Source organism: Panthera onca, chromosome F2 (assembly GCF_046562875.1).
Source record: "Panthera onca isolate mPanOnc1 chromosome F2, mPanOnc1 haplotype 2, whole genome shotgun sequence".
Taxonomy (NCBI): Eukaryota; Metazoa; Chordata; class Mammalia; order Carnivora; family Felidae; genus Panthera; species Panthera onca.
Window position 1 is genome coordinate 18,332,745 of NC_138356.1, and position 12,303 is coordinate 18,345,047.

Here is a 12,303-nt window from a genome sequence, read left to right on the forward strand (position 1 = left end):
ATCAAACTAAAAAGCCTTTGCACAGAACAATCTACAAAATGATCATCCTACAGAATTGGAGGAAACATTTGCAAATCACATATCTGATAAGTGGCTAATATACAAAATATATAAAGAACTTACATAACTGAATAGCAAAAGGAAAACAAAACCCCAATGATCTAATTAAAAAATAGGCAGAGAAACTGTGTAGATATTCTTCCAAAGATGACATACACATGGCCAATATGTACATGAAAAGGTGTTTGACACCTGAAGGATCTAGAAAAAGAAAAGACAAAACCAGAAATCAGTCAGATGAAAGGAAGTAATACAGATTGGGGCAGAAATAAAATAGAAACTAAAAAACCAATAGAATGGGTCAATAAAACCAGGAGTTGGTTCTTTGAAAAGATAACTGATAAAACTTTAGCAGACTCCTCAAAGAAAAAAAAATGGGGTCAAATGAAAATAATTGAAACAGAAATAACAACTGACATAGAAATACAATTATGAGAGATTATGAAACAAACAACATATATGACAACAAACTGGACAACCTGGAAGAAATGGATAAATCCTAGAAACATATAACCACCCCAAACTGAATTGGGAAGAAATACAAAATTTGAACAGACCAATTACCAGCAATGAAATTGAATCAGTAATCAAGAACTCCAGATAAGCAGAAGCCCAGGACCACTGACTTCACAGGTGAATTCTACCAAACATTTCAAGAAAAGTAAATATCTATTCTTTTTTTTTTTTTTTTTTTTTTTAACATTGATTTATTTTTGCGACAGAGAGAGACAGAGCATGAACGGGGCAGGGGCAGAGAGAGAGGGAGACACAGAATCGGAAGCAGGCTCCAGGCTCTGAGCCATCAGCCCAGAGCCCGACGCGGGGCTCGAACTCATGGACCGCGAGATCGTGACCTGAGCTGAAGTCGGACGCTTAACCGACTGAGCCGCCCAGGTGCCCCGTAAATATCTATTCTTAAACTACTTCAAAAAACAAAAGAGGAAGGGAAGTTCCAAATCATTCTATGGGGCCAACATTACTCTGATACCAAAACCATATAAAGACACTACAAAAAAAGAGAACTAAAGGCCCATATGTTTGATGAACATAGATGCAAAAATCCTCAACAAAATATTAGCAAATTGAATCCAACAATACATTAAAAAAATCTTTCACCACGATCAAGTGTGATTTCTTCCTGGGATGCAAGTGTGGTTCAATATTTGCAAATCAGTCAATGTGATACATCACATCAACAAAAGAAAAAAAAAACAACATAATTTCAATAGATGCAGAAAAATTTTTGACAAATTACATCCATTCATGATTAAAAAAAAAACCTCTGCAAAGTAGGTTTAGAGGGAATATACCTCACTAAATAAAGGCCATATATGAAAAACCCACAGCTAACATCATCCTCAATGGGGAAAAACTGAGAGCTTTTCCCCTAAAGGACAGGAACAAGATGTCCACTCTCACCACTTTTATTCAATGTAGTACTGGAATCCTAGCCACAGCAATCTGATGAAAAAGTAGATGAGAAAGTCTGATGAGAAGTAGAACTTCTTTACCAATTTGGTACTATAGCAGAAAGCTGCTTTCACAGGAAGGAAGGACCAAATCAGGTAAACAGGTAAATTGGGCTACAGACTGCTAGCTGGCTGTGTTGCAGGTGAAGCAGCCCAGAGCGGAGATGATTAACAAAAGTAAATGTGCCTTGTTAACTCTGAGGTCACATGTCCTACCTGTCTCATCCTTTAGGCTAGCTAAGGTAAACAGAGGTGGTGCCTCCTGTAGGCTGTAAACAACCTTCCGCCTGACTGCCCAGAGCCAATATATTTTTTTTAACCCAAACCCCTAACCCCAAGTATCTTCAAAACCCCCTTTCCCTCACATCCACAAGTTAATGTTCACAGATTCATTGTCTCTTTGTGCATGTCCATGGCCATGTTTGTAAGCCTTCTGATCCTAATAAAAACAGGGCAAGGACCCTTATTCGGGGCTCTGGTCTTTGCCTGAACATTAGCCATCTCTCACTTTTTATCCTGCATCCTGCTCATTTGCTGGCTAAAAGAGAACTTTAGACTTAGAGTCTACGACAATACACAAAAATAAACTCAAAATCAATTAAGGAGTTAAATGTGAGACCTGCAACAATAAAAAATCCTCAAAGAGAGCACAGGCAGTAATTTCTCTGATAATGGCCATACCAACATTTTCTAGGTATGTCTCCTGAAACAAGGGAAACAAGCAAAAATAAACTATTGGGGCTACCTCAAAAAGCTTTTGCAAAGCAAAAAAACAAAACAAAACGAAAACACAACTTACTGAATGGGAGAAGATATTTGCAAATGACGTATCTAATAAAAGGTTAGTATCCAAAATATATAAAGAACTTAAACTTAATGCCAAAAAAATTCCGTTTAAAATTGAGAAAACAGTCATTTCTCCAAAGATGACATACAGATGGGCAACAGACACATGAAAAGATGCTCCACATCACTTATCATCAAGGACATGCAAATCAAAACCATGATGAAGTATCACTTCATACATGTCAGAATAGCTAAAATCAAAACCACAAGAAACAACAAGTGTTAGCAAGGATGTAGAGAAAGGGGAGCCCTCTTGCACTGTTGGTGGGAATGCAACCTTATGCAGCTACTGTGGAAAAGAGTATGGTGGTTCCTCAGACAATTAAAAATAGAACTACCAATCTTCAAGCAGTTCCATTACTGGGTATTCACCCAAAGAATATGAAAACACTAGATTTAAAAGATATATGCACCCCTGTGTTTATTGCAGCATTATTTACAATAGCCAAATTACGGAAGCAACTCAAGTGCCCATCACTAAGTGAATGGATAAAGAAGAGGTGGTATTTATCAAGTGGAATATTAGCCATAAAATAATGAAATCTTGCCATATACAACGACCTGGATGGAGCTCGAGAGTATAACGCTAAGTGAAATAAGTCAGAGAAAGATAAACATCATATGATTTCACTCATGTGGAATCTAAGAAACAAAGAAAAAAGAGACAAACCAAGAAACATACTTAAATTTTTTTTTAACGTTTATTCATTTTTGAGAGACAGAGCATGAGTGGGGGAGGGGCAGAGAGACAGAGGGAGACACAGAATTCGAAGCAGACTCCAGGTTCTGAGCCATCAGCACAGAGCCCGACACAGGACTCGAACTCATAAACTGTGAGACCATGACCTGAGTCAAAGTTGGACACTTAACCAACTGAGTCACCTAGGTGCCACATCCAAGAAACATACTCTTAACTATAGAGAACAAACTGATGGTTAACAGAGGGGACACGGATGGGGCAACAGGCGAAACAGGTGAAGGGGATTAAGAGTACACATCATGAGCATAGAATTGAGTCAGTATATTGTACACCTGTAACCAATATAACACTGTTAAGTACACTGGTATTAACATAAAAAAATACCAATTGGAAAATGGGAAAATAAGAACAGGATATTAAAGAGAAATTGCACTCCCATATTCATTGCTGCATTATTTATAATAATATATGGAAATAATCTAAGTGTGTGCCAATGGATCCATTTATATACGTACGGATAATTTTATCTATATACAAATACATAAAAAAGATTATAGGGGTGTCTGGGTGGCTCAGTTGGTTGAGCATCCTGAGCCTTGATTTTTGCTCAGGTCATGATCTCACAGTTTGTGAGATTGAGCCCTGCATCAGGTTCTGTGCTGACAGCATGGTGCCTGCTTGGAATTCATATTCTCTCTCTCTCTACCTCCTACTACCTCAAAATAAATAAACTTTAAAAAAGATGATGTATATGTATCTATTAGTTATATATATGATTATATATATAAAGAGGGAGAATATATACAACAGATATTATTTAGCCCTGAGAAAGAAGGAAACCCTACCATTTGTGACAATGTGGATGAATCTGGAAGACATCATGCTAGGTGATAGAAGTCAGAGAAAGAAAAATGCTGCATGATTTCACTTACATGTGGAAACTAAAACAACCAATCATAGAAACAGCAAGTAGAGTGGTGGTTATCAGGGGCTGGGGGTGGGAGAAATCTAGTGAGGTGGTCAAAGGGTACAAACTTCCAGTTATAAGATGAATAAGTTCTGGGGATCTAATGTACATTTTGATTATGCTTAACCATGCTATATCATGTACTTCAAAGTTGCTAAGAGACTAGATCTTAAATGTTTTCACCTCCAGAAAGAAATGGTAATTATGTGATGTGATGCAGGTGTTAGCTAATGGTATAGTGGTAATCATTTTGAAATATATATAAATCAAATCAACATATTGAACACCTTAAACTTTTACAAGCTTGTATATCAATTATATCTTAAGAAAGCTGAAAATAAGTGTGACTATAGTATGATGCCATTTTTGCACAAAAAATGTATATTTAAGTACATAACAAATCGGGTGAACACAAAATTGGCGGGGAGGGAAAAGAGCAATAATTCAAACAAGGCCATTTCAATTCTATAAGAGAATGTTGATAACTAGCAGAGAATACTACCTTACTGCCATTTACAAAGTTTCCTTTATCACCTCCTTGTTCCTCTCAACTCTTTCATACATTCTGCTTGAAACCTGCCTGTTCACCAGGGACAGGCAACTGGTAACATTGTGGGAAGATTGGTTTAGTCTCCTTTGTAATCAGGGAATTATATATTAAGTCAAAATGAAATAGCAAACAGATGTGAGATTTACAAATATTAAAAATTCTGACAATACCAAATGGAGTCTGGAGTGTGGAGTGATGTAAAATTTCTTACACTGCTCCTGAAGCACATTGGTAGAAACACTTTGGAGAGCACATGCCAATTTCTGGTAAAGAATAAACATGTATTTCTCATCAATTCCACTTGCAGGTATATATCCCAGGCTGTGTTTCCTAAACAGCTGATGCCCTGGAACAATCACAAGGAGTACATAGAGGGTCCATGGGATGTGTAAAATTTTCGAGAGAGAAGACTTCAGAATTAAGTTTTTCAGACCTACCTACCTACTTAAAAGCAGGTGGGTATTTCTTTTGATTTTTTTTCACTTGGCAATGTATCAAGGACGTTTTTCAAGTTACTGCATACAGATTACACTGTGTGGGGGCACCAGTCATTGATGAATTTGGATCCTTAGAAAACTAATGTCAAAAATGCAACTCAGGCACTCTCTGTAATATCTGAAGACAGATTTATTTGTAGCATACTTTTTCTTATATTCCTGAAACTCTTCCAAATTCAAAAGACATAGGCTTGAAGTGATGTTATTTCTGGTACTCGGGTTTTCCCACAGTAGGTTGTTGGTTGCCTATTACATGTTTCTTCTATGTGGCTTTTGTTTTGTTTTGTTTTCAGGAATAGAATTTAGTAATTCATCATTTACATATAACACCCAGTGCTCATCCCAACTATGTTGCCTTTCTTTTTAAATGACCAAGCTGTTGGTTCTGTTCTGTTGTTGGAACTTTGCATCCAAAGTACTCTGCACTTGAATAAACCATATACATTCCTAGGGGATAATGGGAGGCTTCACAAAGTGGTGTAGCCCTGATTCTGTTTTTTACCTTGTTGTTGCTGACATCCCATTCTATCTTTCCTGGATTGTTCTGGATGATCTCTGAAGTCCAGGAAAAACCAATGATGATAAACACACATCAGTATAGCCTATAGGCCTTCTAATGCTACAGTGAATCCAGTGATCTGGAGGCCTACTCAATACTCAACAGGGGGATACTGGCTTTGTTAGTATCAATTGACAATTCAAAGAACCTTGTATTAAATACTCCTTGAGCTCACTGGATTTGGGACTGTGTGTGATTGCGTCCTCTTTTCATCCCTCTAAATAAATGTAGGCTCCCTTTAGCTGGCCTGGGTTCCATAGAGTTGTCATTATATTCATAATTTATTGCCCTCCTTCATATTTCTGGTGGTCAAATGGGGACCATGAAATTTTTTTATTGATCTGTTTTCTAAATGTCACGAGAAAAGATGAGTGTTTAATAAAGGAACAAGGCACAGGAGCATTTGGAAATTTTTGAGACCAAACACATTAGATTTAATAGATGTTTTAGATGTATATTTGTAAATTTAGGTGTTTGTACCACTGGGTGTTCTAACTAAACAATGAGTTATTCTAGGTTTAGCAGGGATTAGGGACACCTGGGTGGCTCAGGTGATTGAACGTCTGACTTCAACTTGGGTCATGATCTCGCGGTTCTGTGCTGACAGCTCAAAGCCTGGAGCCTGCTTCAGATTCTGTGTCTCCCTCTCTTTCTGCCCCTCCCTCGCTTGCACACTGTCTCTCTGTATCTCAAAAATAAGCAAACATTAAAACATTAAAAAAAAAAAAAAAGGAATTGGGGTCCCTGGGTGGCTCAGTCAGTTAAGCGTCTGTCTTCCGCCTAGGTCATGATCTTGCCATTCCCGAGTTCGAGCCCTGTGTCCGGCTCTGCTGACAGCTCAGAGCCTGGAGGCTGCTTCGGATTCTGTGTCTCCCTCTCTCTCTGTTCCTCCCCTGCACGTGCTCTCTCAAAAATAAATAAAGATAAAAAAATATAAAAAAATAGGAACTGGACTTCATTCAGGTAAGATTTTCCTTAGACAGTAATAGAAATGGTGGTGCCTTTGCTACTCTTATTTATAGTTTAACTGGAACAAAAAAAAAACATTCAGTTGTGTAATTCTGCATGTTCTTAATGGGACTAGAGGAATGGATGACTGCTTGCCCTTAAAACCATACTTCCACCCTTCTATCTTGGAGTAAGTCATCTACCTGGGACAAGAAAATGGCTATAACAGTGAGAAGGTGAAGAACTAGAAAGATTAGTCATGCTGACAGCCAAGTGTGGTTCTTCTATATTAATGATAACTTAATTGAAGAATTAAAAACTTCCAAGTGTTCAGGTGATTAAGATTTTTAAACCAATAAGAACACTCATTCTTAAAGTGATAGTTTCATTTGCATGACTCTAACCCCTGAACACTATTAAAAAATTATATTTAAGAAAACGAAATAAAAGGCATAGAAATAAAGGAAGAGACAAAAGTATTTACAGACATGATATCATATATAGAAATACCTGAAGACTTCACCAAAAAACTGTCTGAATAAATAAATTCAGTAAAATTTCAGGATATGAAGTTAACATGCAAAAATCAGTTGTGTTTCTACATACTAGTAACTATCAGAACGAGAAATTAAGAAAATCTTATTACAATTGCGTCAAAGAGAGTAAAATATCTGGATATAAATGTAACCGAAATGGTAAAAGACCTGCACACAGAAAGCTGTGAAAATGATGAAAGAAACTGAAGATGGCACAAATTATGAGCACGAAATGCCTTTGCATTTATTTGCATTTATTTGATTAAAGTATTGTTAAAAGGTCATACTGCCCGAAGCCATCTACAGATTCAGTGTAATCCCTATCGAAATTCCATTGGCATTTTTCCCAGAAATAGAACAATCCTAAAATTTGTATGGAACCACAAAGCACTCCCAATAGAGCAATCCTGAGAAAGAACAAAGCTGGAGGTATCACACTCTCTGATTTCAAACTATACCACAAAGCTGTAACAGTATGGTACTGGCATAAAAACAGACCCATATCTTATTGTAACACGATGGAGAGCCCAGAAATAAACTGATGCATAATTTACATCATAGGGGCCAAGAATATACAATGGGGGAAAAAGTTCTCTTTGATAAATGGTGTTGGAAAAACTGGACAGCCACATACAAAAGAATGAAACGGGACCCAATTTTACAGCATACACAAAAATTAAAAAATGGATTCAAGACTTGAACAGAAGACCTGAATTTCCTGTCAGGGAATAGATGCACAATGAAAATCAATGTATCAGGTATAACATACCCTAACAGTATCAGGTAGCACTTGCCTAGGTCTATTCTTGCAATACCTTCCCCTGCTTCAGTGCCTGTCATGAAATCATATCAGATTCTCACTAGTACATGCTTTGAAAAATACATTGTTAGACAACTATCTGCACACTATGTCCATTTGTAGTATGTGGCAGAAAACCATTATATTACTGCTTCCCAAAGTTCAAGGAGCATCATACTTAACTGAATATTTTGACAAAATAAAGATTCCTGGGACCTATTGCTAGGTATATTGATTTCAAGAGTCTTAGGTTGGCTCAAGGGAATCTGCCTTTTTAAGAAGCCCACTAGCTAATTCTGAAGTAGTTGGTCTGAGGACCATGCTTTATCAAAGTCCTCTGCATTTAGGGACTGCTCTTTCAAATGGCCATTAATGACAATAATGAAAGTAACAATAGTTTTAAAGATACGGAAATTTTCTCTGCTTACTTTGTACATCAAGAAACCCTTAGTAGCACTTAAGTATTCATTTTCAATGACTCTTGGACAAAGTTTTAGAGGAAAACTCATTAGGCTGCAGAAAAGGGTTTGTATACAGCTAGTGATGCAGGGATAGGAACCAGTCCATTCCCAATTTGTCAAATCTGAATCAAATATACACATTATATGAATTTTTAGAAAATGTTCAAATGTAGGTACATTGTGTTCTGGGATAATGTGCATTTCTGTAATTCATGTTGCTTCAACATGATTGGTAATTGCCTTAATCTGTTAGGGCTGCTATAACAGAATACCATGGACTAGGTGGTTTATAAACAACAGAAATTTGCACAATTCTGGAAGCTAGGAGTTTAAGATCAAAGTGCCAGCAGATTAGATGTCTCGTGAGAGCACTGTTTCCCGGTTAATAATGCCATCTTTTTATTGTGTCCTCACATGGTGGAAGAGGCAAGAGAGCTCTCTGGGGTCTCTTTTATAAGGTTACTAAGTCCCACTTAAGAGGCCTCTACCCTCATGACCTAACCAATCTCATCAATGCCCTACTTCCTAATACTATCACCTTGGAGATTAGGTTTTAACATGAATTTGGGGGTGGGGGACACATTCAGCAATAGCAGTAATGCACTGTAATATCAAAATAATACTGAATTTGGATTGGTTTATCCAGGATTTTCCCAGTGCACTAATCTTTTACACTGCCGGGCAACAGGAGCTGAGCATAAGATGCATTACTACAGAGGAACACAGCAAGGTACAGAGAAACTCAGGACTGTTCAGAATCCCATCGATATTTTCACTCTTGGCTGTGCTTGGCCACTGCCCTGCCTTAAAAGTCTCCCTTGGTTTTTGCTGATCCTTTTGAATGTTGCCCTTGTTACTACAAAGCTCAGTGGTCTCAACCCTCCTGTTACCCCTTTCCATCAAGCTACTATTAATTCCTGCAACAAATACCTATAGTTACTGTGCCTATATTAACTATGGTAGTTATTCATTAGGGATTTAACCTTTTAAAATATGTTAGTATTTGTTTTTTGTTGTTAGCATTCTGTAAGTAAAATTGCATAAGTTTGAGCGATCTGTTGTTAATCCAAATTTTCTTGCAAGCCCTGTCACGTGTCTTGTGTAATTTTGTAGAATGCAAGGTGTTCTGGAATACATATATTGCATTGGAGCAAAAGCACCTATGTTATTTTTTTTTAATTTACATCCAAGTTATCATATAGTGCAATAATTATTTCAGGAGTAGACTCCAGTGATTCATCCCCTACGTATAACACCCAGTGCTCATCCCAACAAGTGTCTTCCTTAATGCCCCTTACACCCATTTAGCCCAGCCCCCCACCTAACACCCCCTCCAACATTCCTCAGGTTGTTCTCTATATTTAAGAGTCTCTTATGTTTTGTCCTCTTCCCTGTTTTTATATTGTTTCTGCTTCCCTTCCCTTACGTTCATCTGTTTTGTATCTTAAATTCCACATGAATGAAGTCATATGATATTTGTCTTTCTCTAACTTTGCTTAGTATAATTTGCTCTAATTCCACCCATGTTGTTGCAAATGGCAAGATTTCATTCTTTTTAATACTCCATTTTATTATACCATGTCTTCTTTATCCATTCATCCAGTGAAAGACATCTGGGCTCTTTCCATACTTTGGCTATTGTTGATAGTGCTGCTATAAACAGGGTATGTGTGCCCCCTCAGAACCACACACCTGTATCCCTTAGATAAATACCTAGTAGTGCAGTTGCTGGGTGGTAGGGTAGTTCTATTTTTAACTTTTTGAGGAACCTCCATACTGTTTTCCAGAGTGGCGGCAGCAGTTTGCCTTCCCACCAACAGTGCAAAAGAGATCCTCTTCTCCGCATCCTCACCAACATCTGTTGTTGCCTGAGTTGTTAATGTTAGCCATTCTGATTGGTGTGAGGTGGTAGTTCATTGAAAAACACCTATGTTCTTAAGAAAAATAGAAATAATCATCTATCTACATGCTGTTTGAAGTCATTGAAGTTTTTGTTTTTCTCCATGAAGAGGAATCCTGAAGAATGGATGGGTTTTGGCTTTGAGTTTGCAATCATTAAGTATTGTTTTTCTGCACCACATCAAGGGGTTTGGTTTATGAATCACCTAACTTCTTACAGTGGCAGATACACAATTCTTTCAGCTGTGCTTCAAACTATATACCTATCAGTTGAATATGCTGCTCAATTTCTGTCTAACAAACATATAGTTAAAGACTCAAGAATCAAGCCTGGAACCCAAAACAAAAGTATGGAAAGAAAGAGGTAGATTTCTTTGAGGGATCTTGAAGATCTGAGGTACTCCTTAGAGGCCTGGGGTTTTTGTGGCATAATACATAATGAGAAATTTTAAACCACCTTAACTATTTTTAAGTGTACAGCTCAGTAGTGTTAAGTATATTCACACTGTTGTGAAATAGATCTCCACAACATCATCTATACCCATTAAACAATTTCCCTCCCTGCTCCTCATTCTATTTTTTTTTTTAATTTAAATTCAAGTTAGTTAACATACTGTATAGCCTTGGCTTCAGGAATAGAACCCAGTGATTTAGATCTTACATGTGACATCCAGTCCTCACCCCGCAAAGTGCCCTTAATTCCCATCACCCATTTAACCCATCCCCCACCCACCTCCCTTCCAGAAACTCTCAGTTCACTGTATTTAAGAGTCTCTTATGGTTTGCCCCTTTTTATATTATTTTTCCTTCCCTCCCCCATGTTCATCTGTTGAGTTTCTCAAATTCCACATGAGTGAAATTATAGGATATCTTTTTCTGACTTATTTCGCTTAGCATAATGCCCTCTAGTTCCATCCACATTGTTGCAAATGGCAAGATTTCATTCTTTTTCATTGCTGAGTAGTATTCCATTGTGTGTGTGTGTATGCACATACACACACACACATCACATCTTTTATCCATTCATCAGTCGATGGACATTTGGGCTCTTTCCATACTTTGGCTATTGATAGCACTGCTATAAATTGGAGTGCATGCATTTTTAAAAAAATTCCTGACCATTTGTCAAACATGGGTGAACTGTGTTAATATCTAAAATCACTTTTAGTTTGCAATGTCATAAAAAATTCAGAGAACCAGGGGAACTAACTTGAACCAGACATGGGACAAATCCAGGAAGAGAGAGAAATATCTTCAATCCTAAGTGTAGAAATGTTGTCAGGACACACTATCAGAATCCGAGGTGTATTAATTCAAAAGTCCCAGCAAGGAACTCTTTGACAGATGTTAAGGGGGCCCTAGGACTTCAATGGCAACTCTGGAGCATCCACTGCTTCTTTCTGTTGTGCTTAGTGGTGCCATGGTCCAGCAAGCAGAGTACTAAATTAGGGGTGTGGTGCCCTGGCAACATCTTTCCTATTAAGTGGCAATGAGTGACTCATGAAGTCTAACAGCACTGCAAAGCTCATGCAACAAAAACAGATGTCCCTCATCCTCAGAGAGTTCTCTCCTTCTGAATAATCTCAGTGAACAATCCTTTGGGGATATTTAGATGACCTTTTTCTTGAGACATCATGCTGCTTTATGCTTTCCTAAATATCTGTATAATTACGTCAAGGCATCAAATCTGTTTAGTGTTCTTTGATGTGGATTACAGATCTAACTCACTGCTTCGGTCATGTTTATCTCGATACAGAACTTTAAACTTTCTTCCATTAACCCCCAACCTCCACCTGGATCCAAGCAGAGCTTACTCTTCCTTCTCCTCCTCACCTACTCTGCTACCTTTCATTTAACAATATAAATGGGGAGTCTTCTGACCTTTTCATCCTAGAAGCTTTTTGCAGGGATTTTAGAACCATTTTTCTAGCCAAAGATGGTGTTAAATTAAAGCCTGTTTGGTTCCATATTTAATTAGCAAGACAGACTTTTGCTTGTATACTTAAATCCCA

The 12,303-nt window shown here is 37.6% G+C and overlaps 1 protein-coding gene and 1 long non-coding RNA gene across 5 annotated transcripts in view; one reads left to right on the forward strand and one right to left on the reverse strand.

Moving 5' to 3' along the window:
- The window catches only part of LOC144615109 (uncharacterized), a 99,861-nt gene extending 93,309 nt beyond the window's left edge, over positions 1 to 6,552 (forward strand). Inside the window, exons 4-5 of the long non-coding RNA XR_013553559.1 lie at positions 4,900 to 5,047; positions 6,433 to 6,552. This is a non-coding gene — a long non-coding RNA (uncharacterized LOC144615109). The remainder of the gene's footprint in view (positions 1 to 4,899; positions 5,048 to 6,432) is intronic.
- CPA6 (carboxypeptidase A6) overlaps positions 1 to 12,303 on the reverse strand; it is a 559,011-nt gene that overhangs the window by 124,533 nt on the left and 422,175 nt on the right. The window lies entirely within an intron of this gene.